Source organism: Equus asinus, chromosome 1 (genome assembly GCF_041296235.1).
Source record: "Equus asinus isolate D_3611 breed Donkey chromosome 1, EquAss-T2T_v2, whole genome shotgun sequence".
Lineage (NCBI taxonomy): Eukaryota > Metazoa > Chordata > Mammalia > Perissodactyla > Equidae > Equus > Equus asinus.
The window spans coordinates 157,222,697-157,239,628 of NC_091790.1; positions in this window are offsets into that span (position 1 = coordinate 157,222,697).

Consider the following 16,932-nt stretch of genomic DNA (forward strand, 5'->3'; position numbering starts at 1 on the left):
GGGGAAGTAATTGGGATTATATGGAAAACCTTGACAACGCTGAGCAGAAGCAGAGGCTTAGATTCCCTTTGTTCATGGTAAAGAAAAACCCCTGCGCCCACCACGGTTGTGCCACAATTCCATGGACCAACCATTCATGTGTGAAGTTGGGCCTCTAGGAGTGTTTTGTGCCTTTTAGGAGTTATTTGTCACACACTAAACTTGCTGACATGCCGTTTAGAAGAGTGAATACTGTGTATGCACCATAACAACTATTTCATAAGTATTTTTGGTGTACATTGTTCCTCAGCACGCACAGGCCGCCGAGTAAGGGCTCCCGGAGTATGCATTGACACGATGCGCTGCAAATGATCCGGGCATGGGGGAGTCCCCGAGTGTGCATTGATTCCACACACGCCCACGGCTCCTACAGGGCTTTTATGGCGCAGCTTGCCAATGATCCGTGCATTAAAGACTCCCCAAATACACATTGACACGATAGACTGGAGTTGTTTGGGTCTACCGTGGCAATGATCCGGGGATAATGGCGGTGTCTCACGCGCTTTCGTTGAGCTTGGAGCGCTCATGGTCCTAACGGCAGAACCAGAAATGCCCCAGTTAAGCCCCACTGTGACACCTGGTGCAGAGTGCATGTGTCTTTGACCTCCTACATCACGACACTGTGGCATTGTTAATGTTCATTGATGTTTTCATTGACACAATTGAGTTAACATTTTTTTTCCACGTGTACTTTTTGTAATTCAATACCTGGATTGGGGAGTCCATGTACTGATGGTTTCATCTGGTTAATAACCAGCTTGACCTTGGAAAGGTCATATTTAAAGTGAAAAGGTGATTTAGAAAGAATAAGTTTGGGAGATGTATATGGGAGATGTATAGAGAATTAATATGGAATAAATAACCTTAGTCCTGAGAAAAACTAGTTGGCTAAACTGAAACAGATAAAACAAGAATGTGGTAAGAAGATGGAAGATACTTGTAGAAATCATAAAAGTAATATATTCAGTAGTAAAATAATTCAAACACTGCAGAAGTGTATGAAATAAAAAATAAAATTCTCCTGTCCCTTACTCTCTTCTATGTTGTCCACTGTTACAATCTCTGTTAACATTTTTTGTGTATTCTTTAAGTAATTTTTAGTACATGTACAAATATCTGTATTTATTCTGTGTTTACACAAATGGTTATTACCAAACATTACTCTTCAACACCTTGTATTTTGAATTAATAATATATTGAATATCTCTCCTTCTCTGACCGGTTAGATCTATTGCGTCCTTTGTAATGATTGCATGTAATTCCAAGGTATGAATGTAACAATTTTTAAATTTATGCTATTTCAATCATTGCTGCAATGAACATCCTTATACATTTGTAGATTTGTTCAAAAATGTTCATAGGATAAATTTTTAGTAGTGGAAATGCTGGGACAAAAAGATGTACATTTAAAATGTTGATAACCTGTTGCCAATATTGATCACCAGAATGATTATACTGCTTTACCCTCCAACTAACAGTATGTGTGCCTATTTTCCCACTCCAGGCCAACATAGCATTTACCATGGAGGACCCTTCTAATGTGTGTGAGTGAATTTTCCCACCATGTTTTCTGCACCGCTTTATGGTGAGAACCCAACCCTGGGGGCTGTGATAAATGCAGTGAAGTGTGGAAGTCAGACTACAAAGTAGGAAGTCCTGTTAGTCAAGATAAAACACAACTGCTCCATAAAACACACTGAGATCAGCTGAATTTTGGTAAAAGCCTATCAACATGGGAATATTGGAATTAGATCACATTAATTCATCATTCAGCAGATATTTGTTAAGTTATAGGTGACTTCTCTAGTGAACTGTAAGCCCTTTGAGAGCAAAAGTTTTGTCATTTTATCTTTGTGGCTTCCATAGAATTATGGAATGGGGCCTGGCCTAAAGTTGTTTTTATTGTTCTTATCGTTTATTTGCTTGTTTAAACAATTTAGTTTAATTGTTTTAATTTGTCCACTGTATGCCTAGCTCTACCTGGAGCTGGGGTTTCAAGATGGCTGACATTTAATTCTTGCTCCCAGCAGCTCCCAGTAGCTCCCAGTGGGAGAGACAGGGCCCTGTAAACCAGTCTGAAAATTCACATAGTATCGGCAAAGTGCACAACGAGCAGCTAACTGTGATGGAGTAAACAGTTTACCCAAAGTGCGGTAAGTTGAGCTGGTTCTTGGAAGACGATTAGGGAACAGTTTCCAGACCAACAAGGAAGGACTTCTAGACAGAGGAAACCACAAAAGAGGGGTGGAGCTTTGTGGGATGCTGGTGTGAATGGCTCACAAGGGTGTGTGTTGGGAAGAAAGGGGAGCAGAAGTGGAGCCACCACCCAGTTATGAGGAGGCATTGAGTCAGGCATCCTGGAGCATCAGGGGAGTGAGGTATAGGGAAGGAGTGGGGTTCTCATTCGCACTGTATATCTGAATTGTAGTGGGGCATTCAGAAGTCGTGGGAATCCTGTAGCTTTAAAGGGCCTCATTTGTAAAATGGGACATATAGGCTAGATAATTTCTAATACTGTTATCAGCTCAAAAATTCTATGGCCTTTGAGCTGTGGGAATTGGACTTGCCTGCAAGTAGTTATCTTTTGTTCTGTGTGCCCATAAGCACTGTGTGCTATCTCTGGGCGTTCCTTTAAGATGGCAGTAAATGGCTGGTTATAATTTACTAACTACCACAGCCACTTATGGTGAGCTCAAAGACTGCATACAGATTTTGGCAGAAAAAAATTAAAAAAAGATACTAATGAGGATGAAGAAGAAAACAAAACAACAGCAGGCAGTATAAATCTTTTGATAATTACTCTTCATATGCAACTAAATTCTATCTTCACTGAAAGTTGAACAGACACCCTTTAAACGGTTTGTCTGAAGTATATTGCAGAGTTGGGTGTCAAGTGTCCTGTTTCTTGGGATTGACATGCTGAATGAATTTCATCAGATTTGATAAGCATGCCATCCAGGTCCTCATCTGTGACGGAGGGAAACATTTTCACTGAGGCAAAGAGAGACAGAGACAGAGAGAGCCCTGTGGCCTGTTGAACCTCCCTCCAAGCTGACACCAGGACTCTTTCAGAATTATTACGCAGCCCATCTTCCCCAAAAGAATCAGGAACTTGGTTTAAGTCTGTGCTGACTTCCAGATGAACTTTATGTAATTTCCCCAATTTTTAGGCCCAGGGTTTTCCAAGTTGTATTTGAGCCTGTCCAGAAGCAAACAAGATAAACACCAGCAGACTTCCCACAGGACCAAACAGGTGCCATAATAACATCTCTTGTGACCAGTGACTCTCCTAAGATCAGGGAGTTTTGTGAGATTATTGAAGAAGGATGTCTTGCCAGCCCTATTGGTCACTGTTCAGAGTTTCAAATTTTACAAATGAAAGCAAGAAGTCTGAGAGGCTGTGCTGACCCCTCACAGAGTCCAGCCATCCACCCCACACGTTGATACTGGGGATTTCCAAAATAGCTTCCTATGAGATCATCTCGTATGTGGAATCCATGGCATCAACCTCCAAGAGGGACTCCTGTTGGAACCAAATTTGATGTTTTTGTTGGCATGAAGCAAGGTCTTGGCACTGAGAATTAATTTTTAGTTTTCTCAGAAATCAAATGGCAGGGCAAGGGTGTTGAGAATATGAAGAGAGAGAATTCTCACTGCTTGGGTGAGTAGGTGGTAATCCCAAACACTGTCAGGACTTTGGGGCATGTAATCCTTGTTCCAACAGCAGAGTCTTTCATTGATGGTCCATTCCCAGATTCAAGGAGGAGAGTAAAGATTGTTTTGGAAGAATAGCCATTGTGAGTGTGTTCCTTAATTGGTATGAGGTAGAACAACTGACAGAGCATGTCATGTAATCATTGAGTGTCAGGAATCTTACATATTTTTACACCAGTGAAGACCACGAAGTCCAAAGTATCCATCTGGGGACCTTGAGCAACAGATGAAAATAATGCTAGTTGTTAGTCCCTGACTGGTAAGACATCACCCTAAAATTTTTTCTTAGTCATTAATTAAGATTATTGAGACTAACTTCACAGTAGTTGTATAGTTGTTATTTCTGGAGCTATGTGTGATTGTGAAGTTTGACTCCTTGGGGAAGCTCAAGAAGGAACAAAATTATATCACTCAGAATTAGTGTCCAAAAATTCTTATGATCTAGCAAAGTAACTAGACCATATCTAGGTGCTCAAGAGGAACTGATGAAATAATGAGTGAAGAAGAAGGAAGGAATGACCCAGTGTTAGATAAACAATAAAAGGTAATGGAATTGTTTTCAGCTAGTATGATTATATTGATGTATGAAGAGAGAAATGACTACAAGGCTAAACATGTAGGTGGTAGGACCTAACTACTCGTCACTAAAAGTTGAAAAAAGAAAAAAAAACAATTAGAAAAGATGATCAATTTCTAAAGCCTTCACATCCTTTGAAAAACCCAATTATAGGAAGATCTCTTAAAGTAGACTGAATTTAAATCTAGAAATGTCATCAACTGACTTGAAAAGTTGAGTTTCTAATCCAACAAGATAGCTTTGAGTAGGTCATACGTACTAATGAGCTGCACTAGTGTCTCAATACTTAATGCCTGTGAAGCTCCTAACACTGAAGTGAAAACTGAGGCAAGAGAAAAGAGCCAATAGAAACTTGCAAAGGTTATTCCAAGTTTATGAAAGAATCAGATTATCAAGATGAAGCAGGAAAGTTCTAGCAAGGAATCAGAATTTTTTCACCTTATAAAACATACGTGGCATCTTCAGTAAATGAAATTCGGACTGCACACAGAAGATTGAATTCCTGTAAGAGTCATTTAACTGCCAAAGACAGAGCCTCCACACTTCACATCGTGGAACTGCAGACAATTCAGTGTCATACCCATAATTGTCCTCCTGGCATAAAATGTAAGAGATCTTGAGGATAAAGCCTAGATAATAAGTTTCATTTGGCACCAACATTTTAACATCAGCTCTTAAGGGGCCATCAAAGCTACAGGCAGAGAAAGCAATTCTTCAACGGCCAAGGTAGCTGCTTTAAGAAGCACTGGATATTTCTATATCTCTTAGTAAATTCAGAGATAGTCTCTCAGTGTATTTTTTGGCAGGTTAAAATGTTCTGTGATTGGATATGCTAATACAATAGTTTTCAAAGTGAGGTTAGCAGGTGAGACACATCAAGATGCTTGTTAAATTTTAAAGGCAAATTCCTTTACCCCTGAAATCAGCTGTGAAACCCTCCTGGATGATTCTTGAGTGCATCAAACTTTGAGACCCCCTGTGGTCAGGGTTGCAATGATGTGATCTAAAGTTATTGGTTGGTTCCTGTAAAATTTGGTGGTTATATGCTGGAGGAAACAGGTGTGGTTAACCAAACATTTCTTTTAAAAATAAAAACAGCTTTGTTATTTTTCTCAGTAGAAAAATGGGATATGCTCATGGTAAAAAAGTCAAATAATGTTGGAAAGTATAAAGAAGAAAGTATTTTATATACTCTTCTTAGATTAGTGATATTAATTCTTAAAAAATCATATTTGTTGCAAGTATTTTTCAGTTTGTCATTTGCCTTTTTAAAAATTACAGGGGTTTTATATTTTTTTATGAAATAAATTTATCACATTTTCCCCTTTCATTTCTGCCCTTTGACTCATAAGAAAGACTGCCATTTTCCCTGGACAATAAGAATCTTCATCTATTTTTTCCCCTATTACTTTCATGGTTCCAATTTTTACATTTAAATTGTTGATCCCTCTGGAATTTAACTCAGTATAAAGAATGAGGCTGGGATCCAGCTCTATTTACTTTTTCCAAATGGCTAGCTAGTTTTTTGAAGATCATTTCTTGAATAATTTATCTTATTCCCACTGATATAAAATGCTACTTTTATTAGGTACTAAATATCCATATATACTTTCTGGGCTCTACCATGGTCGTTTGATCACTCTGTGCATTTCTGTGCCAAGACCACACATTTTAATATCTCGTTACTATTCATTGTTAGAATTTCCCTGGCTATTCTTGAATGTTTATTTCCAGATGAATTTTAGAGTCATTTTTCAAAGTTTCAAAGAAAATCCTGTTGGGATTTTCATTAGCATTACTTTTAATTTATAGATTAATTTGGGAGGAGAACTGGCTTCTTCACAATTCTGAGTCTTATGTGAGAATGAGACATGATTTCCCAGTTGCGCAAGCCTTTGTTTGAATGTCTCTGTGTGTGTGTGTGTGTGGGTATGTGTGTGTGTATGAAGAATAGATTTGGCCTATTTCTTGTGAAGTTCGTTTCTGGGTGTTTCACAGGGTTTTATGATTAACCGTATGGTTCTTAGGTATGTGCTTAAACAGACTACCCGCCGACCTGGAATGTAAGCTTGGAGCTGGACCGCTGTGTTTTAAGGAGTCGCTACGCAATAGAAGCCTGAGTTTTGGAGACAAACCCAAGCGGATCTATCTTTGACATAACTTCCAGGTTGCCAGGAGGCTTTGCATGGATTTTGCTCTCTAAGCATCTTCTCCCCCTCCACAAAACAGGAACCTTGCAGGGATTTGTAAGCATCTGCGATGATACTTGAATCACCTCGTATAGGGCTTAGCACTTAGTGAGCCCCCAGGTATGGGAGCTGTTTGAGGGCCAGGCTGAGTTCATTTCAACATTCCTTATAAGATTGAAATTCCTTGAAGCTTTCAAAAACGTATTCATATCCAGCAGATATTTTAAAAATGCTCTTAATAAAAGCACTGCTTTAATAGCCTTCCTTGCCCTCTCCCTGCCCAGGGACGTGAATGAAGAGATTGCATCCGATGACTGTCTGCATCTGAGCACCATCACTGCGGAAAGGTTTAGTCCCAGCCACATCATAATGGGAGGCCTGCTTCTTTCTTCTTACATTGTTAATTAATGGTCACTTGGGGAATTGGGGGAGGGGCTTCGATGTGTTAATGGCTTAGAAAAATACATCTGAGGTACACAGGCCATTGGAGTACCCAGTTAAGAATGATTTGCCACTTACAGGAGAGCTTAAAGATGGCTTTCACAAACATGGGCATTCAGCTCAACCAACAGTTAGCCCCACATTCTTAATGGCATAATCACCAACGTAACCAATTCAGCATAATGGCCTTTTAATACTGAAACAATTACTTTGGATAATAAAATAACACTTTTAATTTGCTTGACACCAAATTCAACCTGTGTGCATCATCTGATGGTGAGGTGAGGGGAAGGGAGTCTGTTGAGTTCTAAATACATTATAAAGTGATAACATGTAATGTACATAATGCACTTCAGGCCTGAGACGTTTTAAACGGCTTGGTGGAAATAGAAAACGCTTCTCAGAATATACTATTGCTTTGAAATTTACCAAATGCTTCATAATTTATGTTTTGATTTCCACAAGTTTCCTTGGGCAGAAATAGTTAAACCTTGACGTTGATGCACTTTGATTAAATCTGTTTACTTTGAACACCTACTGTGAGAAGTGCTACGGGAGATAGAATCAACCAGCAAATATTTGTTGAGTGAAAAATAATGCTGTTGTGTGGGGAGGAAAATGTAAAGTAAATTCGTTGCTCCGCTATAGTAATATCTTTATATCTATCTTTCAGATATTGTGAACTGTTTTTATTCTGTGTGTGTGTTCTTTATTGTTTAAATTTTCATCAGCGTTTTCAAATTCTTTTAGGACATAGGTGAGTTTTAGATCCTAGACAATTCCAAAGCCCCCACATACATACCTCTTCAGTGCGTGGCAAAGGCAGCCATCTATATTTTTGGTCTCATGGTTTGATAGCAGAGGCAAGGACTCTTGTTTTTTCATTTGGAAGAAGAAGAACTGGGACCGAGCCTGTGAGGCACGTGCCATATAATATCAGGGATTTCAATAAGCTTCATCTGTTGCCTGATTTCAAAGTAACATTCCTACTGCATAGCTGATTGAAATCTGACAGTTAATTTCTTTTAGCTAATTATGTCTCCCATTAAAAGGCAAGTACCCCTGGGAAATATTAGAAGTTATCAGTCATTTACACCTTAGTAAGAATGAATTTACAACAGTTTTTTAAAGATAAGTTAAGGAGATATTAACAAGTATGAAAGGAAAAAAATTGATTCTATCCACTAGCTAAAATAATCTACCAAATTACAATTAAGGGCAAGATAGTTCATAAAGTCCTTTCTTGATAGCAGACTTTGATATTTTAGAGATGGAATCATATTGTATATACGATTTTGTATGTTAATCTTGTTTTCTATTTAACATTGTCTCTCTCTCTCTAGTGGCTGTATACTGTTCTAGTGAATGGCTTCACCAGAATTATTTTTCTGTTCTTCTACTGTTAGATAATTGCATCTTATGGGTTTATAATATGAAAGATTCTTTTGGGTCTGTGAACTACCTTTTTACAAATGTCTTTGCTTCTTTTTTTTTCCTTTTTCCTTTGGATTTTTAAATGCTGGGCTTTCCTTTTCTGAGATGTCCCTGTATATACAAACACTAATCATTGTTCAGTGGCTCTCTTGCCTTTTCAGGATCAGGGGGCTGCAGGTTATGTGTCCTAGATCAGTGCTGGGCAAAGTGTGGCCTGTGGACCAGTGCCTTTCGGTGAACTGGTTGCTACTGGTCTACAGTGAGACAAACACAGAATCTGGGAGGAAGTGTTTAGAACTGAAACCTTCATAGTGATTTGATGTTGCTGCACCATCCAAGAAAAAGTAGTCAGAGGATGGTCTCTCGGATATCCAGCAGGCTGGGTTATGAGTCTTATGTGGTGGAACTCTGTAGGTATATTAGAACTTTGTATCAGTCCCTGGAAAATTGGACTAAACAAACAAACAAGCAAACCAAGCAGTCCTTCCCTTTGGATAGGCTGAGAAGCTCTGTCCTAGACCCGAGTGGAGAAGGCAAGCACACAGGGCCTTGAAGTTCCACAAACCTCATAGAGGGGAGCATAGAACAGTACTTAAAAGACAGCGTTGGTTCAGATCTCAGTTCTGCCCCTTATTTGTTCTGAGACCTTCGACAAATTACTAAAACGCTTTGTGCCTTGGTTTCCTCATTCTGTAAAAACAGGAAGAACAATAGAATTCACTTCATAATATGATCCTACAGAGAAAGGACTTAGCACACTGTCAGGCATGTATCAAATGCTCAATAAACGGAGGCCACCATCATTGTCACCAGATAGCGCCCCATGCAGAAGTTTTTGGAGAGATTCCTTTATGTGTTGTTATTGCAAAACACATAGCTCTCCAGTGAAGCAGAGTCCTTCCCCCTTTTTGTCAGCCTATCTGTGATCCAGGAGCTGTTTGTGTTTATCTTGTACACAGGGTGGAGCCACATCCCTTGCAGGGCAGCCTGGATCAGAGTCGACAGGCCAGGAAGTCACAGACCCTTCAGAGTACTCATCTCCGCTCCTTCCTGCACTGTCACCAACTCCTCAAAACTCTGAGTGTTTATCGCAGTTGCCAGATGTCCATCTGCTCAGGAGTGTCCTAAGCTTTCCTGCCTTGCCCTGTTTACTAGCCTCACAGGGCACACAATGGCCTGCGTTGGTCTGAGACCAGGTAGGACACGTGTATCCATGACGTGTCCACATGCCAGCACACCAGGATCTGATGAGTCTCCAGTGCTGCGACTGCTGTTGACCCACTCGCTACCCTGCAGGCTTGTTGTAATGAGAGAGAAGAAAGAGTGTCAGGGTTGGTGTTGAAGATCTGGATTCCTATCTTGGCTCTGCCACTTGTCATCTCTGAGCCCCAGCATCCTCATCTGTAAAATGGGGCCATAACACCAGCCTCACCATGCAGCTGTGGTGACTGACCGAGATAGCCTTTGTAAACTGTTCTGATACACAATAGATGCAACTTTCCTCCCATCCTTCCCGCACTGGATGCCTTCTCTCTTCCTACTTCGTGCTGTGCTAAGTGTGTACGCCATCAAACAAAGTAAATTCCCCGCTAGAACATATGTTCATAAAGGCAGGGATTTGTCTATTTTATTTATTGCTCTATCCCCAAGTTCTAGAAAAATGCCTGGGATGCTGGATGCTCATTTAATATATGTTGAACAAATTAATTGAAGTGAATTATACAGTCACGTTTCCTACTGTCTCCTTTAGGATACTCTCAGCTCTGAGTGACAGAAAACCCTGACTCAACTTGCTAAACCAGTGAGGAGATCTATTATTTCGCACAATCAGCAGCTTGGAAGGAGAGAGTTTCTATGGTTGGTTAATTTGATGACCTGGCCCAGGTCCTTCTCATCTTTCTGCTCTGTCATTTTCAGGCTAGCTGATCTCATAGTCATAAATGCCTGCTGCCGGTCCAGGCATCACATCTAGACATAGTAACATCCAACAGAGATGCAGAGAGCTTCTCTTTTCCTTGTATATCTTTTCATACAGAAACCCAGAAACCCTCCAGCTGACTTTTGCTCACTTGCACACACCTAAACCAATCACTGGCTTAGATTAATCCTGAGTAATGTGTGGGAGGGGGAGGGATCTGAACAGACTCTGGCCTTTGCCAAAAAGGAAGAACAGAGGACAGCCAACTGTGTCAGATACACCTAGTCTTCGGAGTCTTAGAAAAAAAAGAATGATTCAGCAAAAATTAAACAAGTGCATGAACAAGTAAGTGTTTATCTCACATGCAAATTAACGGCTGGGGATAATAAGTGAAGAGAAAATTGCATTTTGCGAGTTAGAGGAATGTACGCTACTCAGCTGCCTGATTCAAGTACAAGTACGTTTAGGGTTGCCAACTAGCTATGTCAAAGGGGATGCTTAAATGCAAGATGAAGTAGAGTCATATATTTTGCGGTGTTGCAATGTCTCACGGATTATGTTAGAGATTCAGACCCACCGTGATTGTTGCAGGATAATCTCACTAATGCATCCTCCATTAATTCAAAGTGTGCACTAGTTCACTCGGCCAGGCTAGTATTTATTCTGGTGTTTTCAAGGGAGAAATCATTTGCAAAGGAAATGAATAGTCCAAGTACGAGTATAGGGAGTTTGTTAACAAATTATTTTTAATATTCTGGCACATGAAACCTATTATGCAAATAATATATGTTCGTTTATTTAAGCAAGTCCCTGGAACCTATACTTGACACGTAATGGCTTGTGGTTGAATCACTATAAGCATTCAGAATTAACCAAATCAGTACGTTCTAAAATACTTTGTAATGCAAATTCCCTCAATTCAGCCATTGCCCTCCCTGCAGTTAGGTTGGATTTGTGAGGTTTGCTGTAGGTACTTAGGGTGCTCAGACCACAGTAAGCCAGCTCTTGTTTCTGGTGCTGCTACTGTGAAGCTGCTGAGGGTCAGCTGTAGGCCCACATTTAGCGGAAGCCATACAGAGCACAGAAGCCAAGTGTAAAAGCCTGGGCAGCCAGACTACCTGTGTTCAAATCCCAATTTGGCTACTTATCTGTGTGATCTCAGATGAGTTATACCATCTCTCCATGTCTCGGTTTCCCCATCTGTAAAATGGGAATGAATAATAGTAGTACCTACCTTAAAGTGTTAGTGTGATGAATACAGGAGTTAGTGTATACAAAGTTCTTATAAAAGTGCCTGGCTTACAGTAAGTATTATAAAAATGTTTGCTATTTATTATCATATATTGAGTATATGAATTCGATATGAATAGATTGAATCATATATATTGTGATTTAAAGGATAATGTCACTTTCTTTCCAGATCCCTTGAAATGCAACATCTTCCTCAGTGCAGGGGCAAATTTTGTCCAGTATGTCTCTGATACAGCAGCCATATCATGACTGGGTAATGTTTCTGTGGGTTTCAACAGATTTTAATAAAATTAAATACTCATTTTCCTCTCAAGCAGTTTGCAATGATTTCATTCCAACGTATACTGATGGGCATTCTCACTTTTGCCTCTCACTGAGTTAAACAGAGTAGATATTGAATATATACTTCCAGCCAAGATGAAAATTCTTGTTTAGGCTTGAACCTAGTTGACTTACTTTTGTTATCTGTTTGGAAATCGTCATTACTTTGCCACAAGAGCCAGAAAAAAAATTGCATTGAATAGCAACCTATTTAGACAGTTTAAATTTAATTCTGCATGAATTATCCCAACAGAGGTTAGGATGTGTCTGAATTTGCCAGTGAATTGGGTCATCCTCTATTTGTGTTCATGGGTGTGGACTTCAATACTCTGCTCAGGCTGTTGATCTCATGTGGCCATGTGAGTCACACGTTGAAGTGCTATCCATATACTTCTGAGTAGCTTGAAGCTTGTGGGTAGTGGAGAGATGCTTTATCTCCTATATTCAAGCTGGGAGAGAAGGGAAAGCAACTGACTTCTTGTCAGCTCCTGGAATTCTTTCTACCCATCCATGCAGCAGAGCATTGTCGCATCTTAAGTTCTGGCTTAGTCTGCAGTAAGAAATCAGTCACACGTATAATACCATTTATGGTGCTCTTACCCTGAACTTTCTGGGAGGAGCAAGGAGCTTAGAGTCTTAGGAGGATATTGGCATGGAGGCTCATTTCCAGCTCAACATAGCTCTGTGGTTATCGATGAATCGATTATTTTTTGACCCTTTCCAGAGTGCATTTGAAAGCAGGGTCCCCTTAAAGCCCTGCCTCCAGGGTTACAGTGCCCCCAAATTTTGATTCTCTATTCCTCTCTGTTACAGACCTTCTACACTTTCCCATGGTGTTTATCACAAAATTAGTGGTCCTTTGTGTTTCTTTTCCTGGCTGTTTGCAGGAATGAGTTAGATATCTCTTGTAATATATGAGGAGCTTGGAGGAAAATGCTGTTATTTTAGGAGCTAGCCAGGAATTCCTTTCAGGGAGGAGACTGTCTACCACCTTAATGGAAGCATTTGGCGATGAAGATAAGAGGAGATAGTCTGGACAGTCTGGAGCTAGACTAAGAGAGAGAAAATTGCTCTGTGGAAGAAGTTTACAGGAATTTGGGGATGGGGAAAGCAGAGGAGAGAAAAGGGAGGAGGGGGATGAAGTAACGGAGAAAGAGAGATGGCAGCAAGTGAAGGGAACTGATGAAAGACTTTTAAGGAAATAGAAAATTTGCTCCAAACAAATACTTTACTGGAGTGGTGTTTTGGCAGAAATCAAGTGAAAGGAGTTAACTTCGAAATTTAGGTTGGCGTGGGGCAGCCATAGGAGATGAGAGACAGGGAGATCAAGAATTCAGCCCAAAGAAGTCATTGGAGAGAGACAAGTGATTATGGGAATATAAACTTTCAGGAATTCTCAGAAATCTAGGGGAGAACATTGGACTTCCCACAGGATGTGGGATAGAGGCTTGAGCCAGTTTTTATTTAAATTTCAAAGGAGGGAGTGACCTCAGCTGACAGCCTTGTTACATCTGTACCAGGGACAAAAAGTGTGTTTGAGTTAAAGAATTTTTGGAATACTGCTGTAGAGATGAACGAAACCTTAAAGTAAATTGTATGACTTATGTGTCTCATAAAAAGAAAAGCAGATCAGTAGCATTTCAAAGAGTTATTTTAAAGGATTTCTTTATTCTAATGGATAGAGATTGTCTTCGGATAATATAAATATTCCATAGATTTAGTGAAGTTATCAGAAGCCATGTAGACATTAATTAGAGTTCTGTAATTAGAATTATAGTTATAGAAGCTTCCTACTGCAAAATAGAGGGCAATATTTCAATATTTCAGGTTTACTGTGCGGTTAGAACACAGTACCTGATGCATTTTCATATACCATGGCTTTAATAATTCTTTCCAAACAACCATTTTGATAGATATTTAATAGTTTTTAAATTAATGTTGGAGTAAAACCCATTTATATGTGTGCTCATCCCAGTCTTTCTTCTCTCACAAGTGAACAGTCTGTCTGCTTCCTGCGCACAGAGCCACCCAAACCGATGGTGACACAGAATCCAATCAGAAAAGCAGCATAAAGATGAAAGGTCTTACCAATGAGAAGTGAACTTGCTAAAGTACACCTTTCAATGAATTTGGACAAAACTGAAAAATGTTGTTGATATCAGATCCTTAGGCTGATTACTGAAGCGTTCGATTTTTCAGTATGTCAATTCATCACTGTCTACCTGGTTATATTTAACACTTTCTCCTGTTCCCAGCATGTCTGCTGAGATAGGCAATCGCTGTCACATGATATCTGCCTCTCAGGAAGGTCAGTAGACCATCTGGGAGGCCGCGGTTTCTGTCCCCCAGCTGCCTCGATTCTTTCTCAGGTATTGCTGATGGCAGATGGAGCCTCAATGTCTTGCAGGATCTAAAATATTAATAAGATTGGGGCTTTTATCCTTCAAACAGTTTAGCCTTTCCTTTTAGAGGCTCTGCAAAATGTCTAATCTGTGAATTTATAACACTGGCCCTCCAGGAAGACCTGCTACCACTTACAGATACCAAAACACCACTTGCGACCAGTGTCCTTCCTTTTCGCTTCGCAGGAGTGCTGGTTCACGTTTTAAATCACTCTCATCTTTCAGAGACACTTGGATGAGTTTAATTCCATTTTGAGATGAGAGGTCTTGGGGTGCATTTTAATAAATATTTGACGGGAATGCTAGCCTTGGGGGTCATTCTTGTTTACAAAATTAGAGACAGCATCTCTGAGGCGAGCTTAACTTGGTGGAAGGAGCAGCGTTTATGAACGTGCACAGCACGCTCTCGTGGGGTGTTCCCTCTACTTTTCAGAACACAGTAGCTATCCACAGTTCCATTTTTAGAAGCAGTGATTAAATTGCAGAGCACCGCTGTGTGATACCAATTAAAATAACCATTGTGTATTCAACAGTCTTTTTTTACGGAAAGCAAAATTCACTTTTCTGCGTATATTCTACAAAAAATACCTATATCATATTGTGTGCAATTTAGATTGTTTTAAAGGACAGTAATGGCATTAGTTTAGCTATTCCATTCTAGTCGGGCAACGAGCATCAATGTTGTTAATTAAGAATTTTAGGCTCTTTAAATTTACAGTGCAATTACAATTTACTTCGTAGGGAGGAAGATCTTTACCCCATGCCACCATTAGCAAAATGTCCACTTTCATTATTTGCTGACAATTTCAAAGGCAGATGAATTTTTGAGGAAGAGCTGCTATTTCTTTTTTGCATTGAAATTTCTCATCAAATGTCAATTGTTTGTCATCAGAACATAACCATGAAGACTTTTGACTTAAATCTTTCCCTCTTTTTCTTTTTCTTTTTTTTTTTTTTTTTAAAGAAAAAGCCAATTCATCAGGTAGGAAAGGATTGCCTTTTGCAGTCTCAGGTCCTGCCAGAGACAAATGACTGTAAAAATTTAAAATCAATCATTAACAGATTAGCTGTTGGTCCAAAGTAAATAGCAATCAGCTTCTTAGGCATCAGGCAGAGTGAGGGAAAGGGGAGAGTTACTGCAAATGAGGGCACTGTCTGGGGCTCTGCTTATGGGGGAGCGCACAAGGAGGCTATTTCTTTGTGATCCTATTTACAAATGAGAAACAAGGTAGCTGGCTGAGTCAGTCAAGTCCCTGGTCGTGTTAAACAGAGTCCCGTGGTTTTCTGTTCTGTCAGGGCTTTATTTACCTTGATTACCATGGGAGTTGGTTGTGCACCCTGGTTGTTCTCCTGTTTGCCTTCTAAGCAAGACCTGTCAATTGCTGTTCGTTGACTCTGCAAAGCAGCCCAGAAATTGTGGCTGAGACTCCTTAGTTTCAGGAACTGGACCTTTCCTACCCCTTTGCACACTCAGTTCAAACCTCATTACTGGTTAGGTGGAGGTTGGGAAGCGAGGGGACAGTTCATTAGCTGCTTCCCTCTAGTTTCAGGTGTGGGAGCTACCATTTGGCAAATGCAGTAATAATTGTTGCAAGTGAGTTGCATCGATGAATACTAAAATCAGCAGGTGAAGGTTTCAGGAGAAACAGGATATTTGTTTCTCCTCAAACCTCTCAAGATGTTTATTAATTACAAAGGAAAAACAGTAACTTTACAGCGGTGAAACCCAGCAGATACCCCCTTAACCAAGTGATCAGGGTTAACATCGCTAGTAATAAGACAGTTCCCCCCACGCCCCTACCCCCATGATGTGCTGAGAAGACCACAACATCACTTTTGCAGTATTGTTACTAAAAATGCATAACCTCACTCCAAATATGAAAAAACATCGGGAAAACCCATTCTGAAAAATAACTAACCAGTAATCTTCGAAAGCATCAAGGATATGAATGTCAAGGAAGATTAGGGAATTGTCGTGGATTTGAAGATACTAAGGAGACAAAACATTGTGGGATTCTAGTTTGGATCCTAGAACAGAAAATGGATATTAGTAGAAAAACTGGTGAAATGCAAATAAATGTTAGCATTAGGGGAAGATGGGTGAAGGGAATATGGGAACTGTCTGTATTATTTTTGCAACTTTTCTGTAAGTCTAGAGTTATTTCAAAATAAAAATTATATTAAAAAAAGGAATGACTGGGGCCGGCCCCCTGGTGTAGTGGTTGAGTTCACATGCTTTGCTTCAGTGGCCCGGGGCTCACAGGTTCGGATCTTGGGCAGGGACCCGGCACTGCGGCAGCATCCCACATATAAAACAGAGGAGGATTGACACAGTGACAACCTTCCTTCGGCAAAAAGAGAAAGACTGGCAACAGATGTTAGCTCAGAGCCAATCTTCCTCGTAAAAAAAAAAAAGAGAAAAAAAAGAATGATGCACCAAAAGAAAAGTCGCATGTGGTCCAGAAGCTTCAGCTGCAGAACCCAGCCTGTAGTCTGGACAAGTTTTAGCTTTTGTTCACAGTTGTGCTTTATTTTAGCCAAAGCTGACGTACCATTGCTTTCAATGGGAAAAAATAAAACAATGCTCTTTGTGTGGGGCTCTTTTTCAGTTTCTTATTGTGCATAACACAATCGGGTTATTGTGTT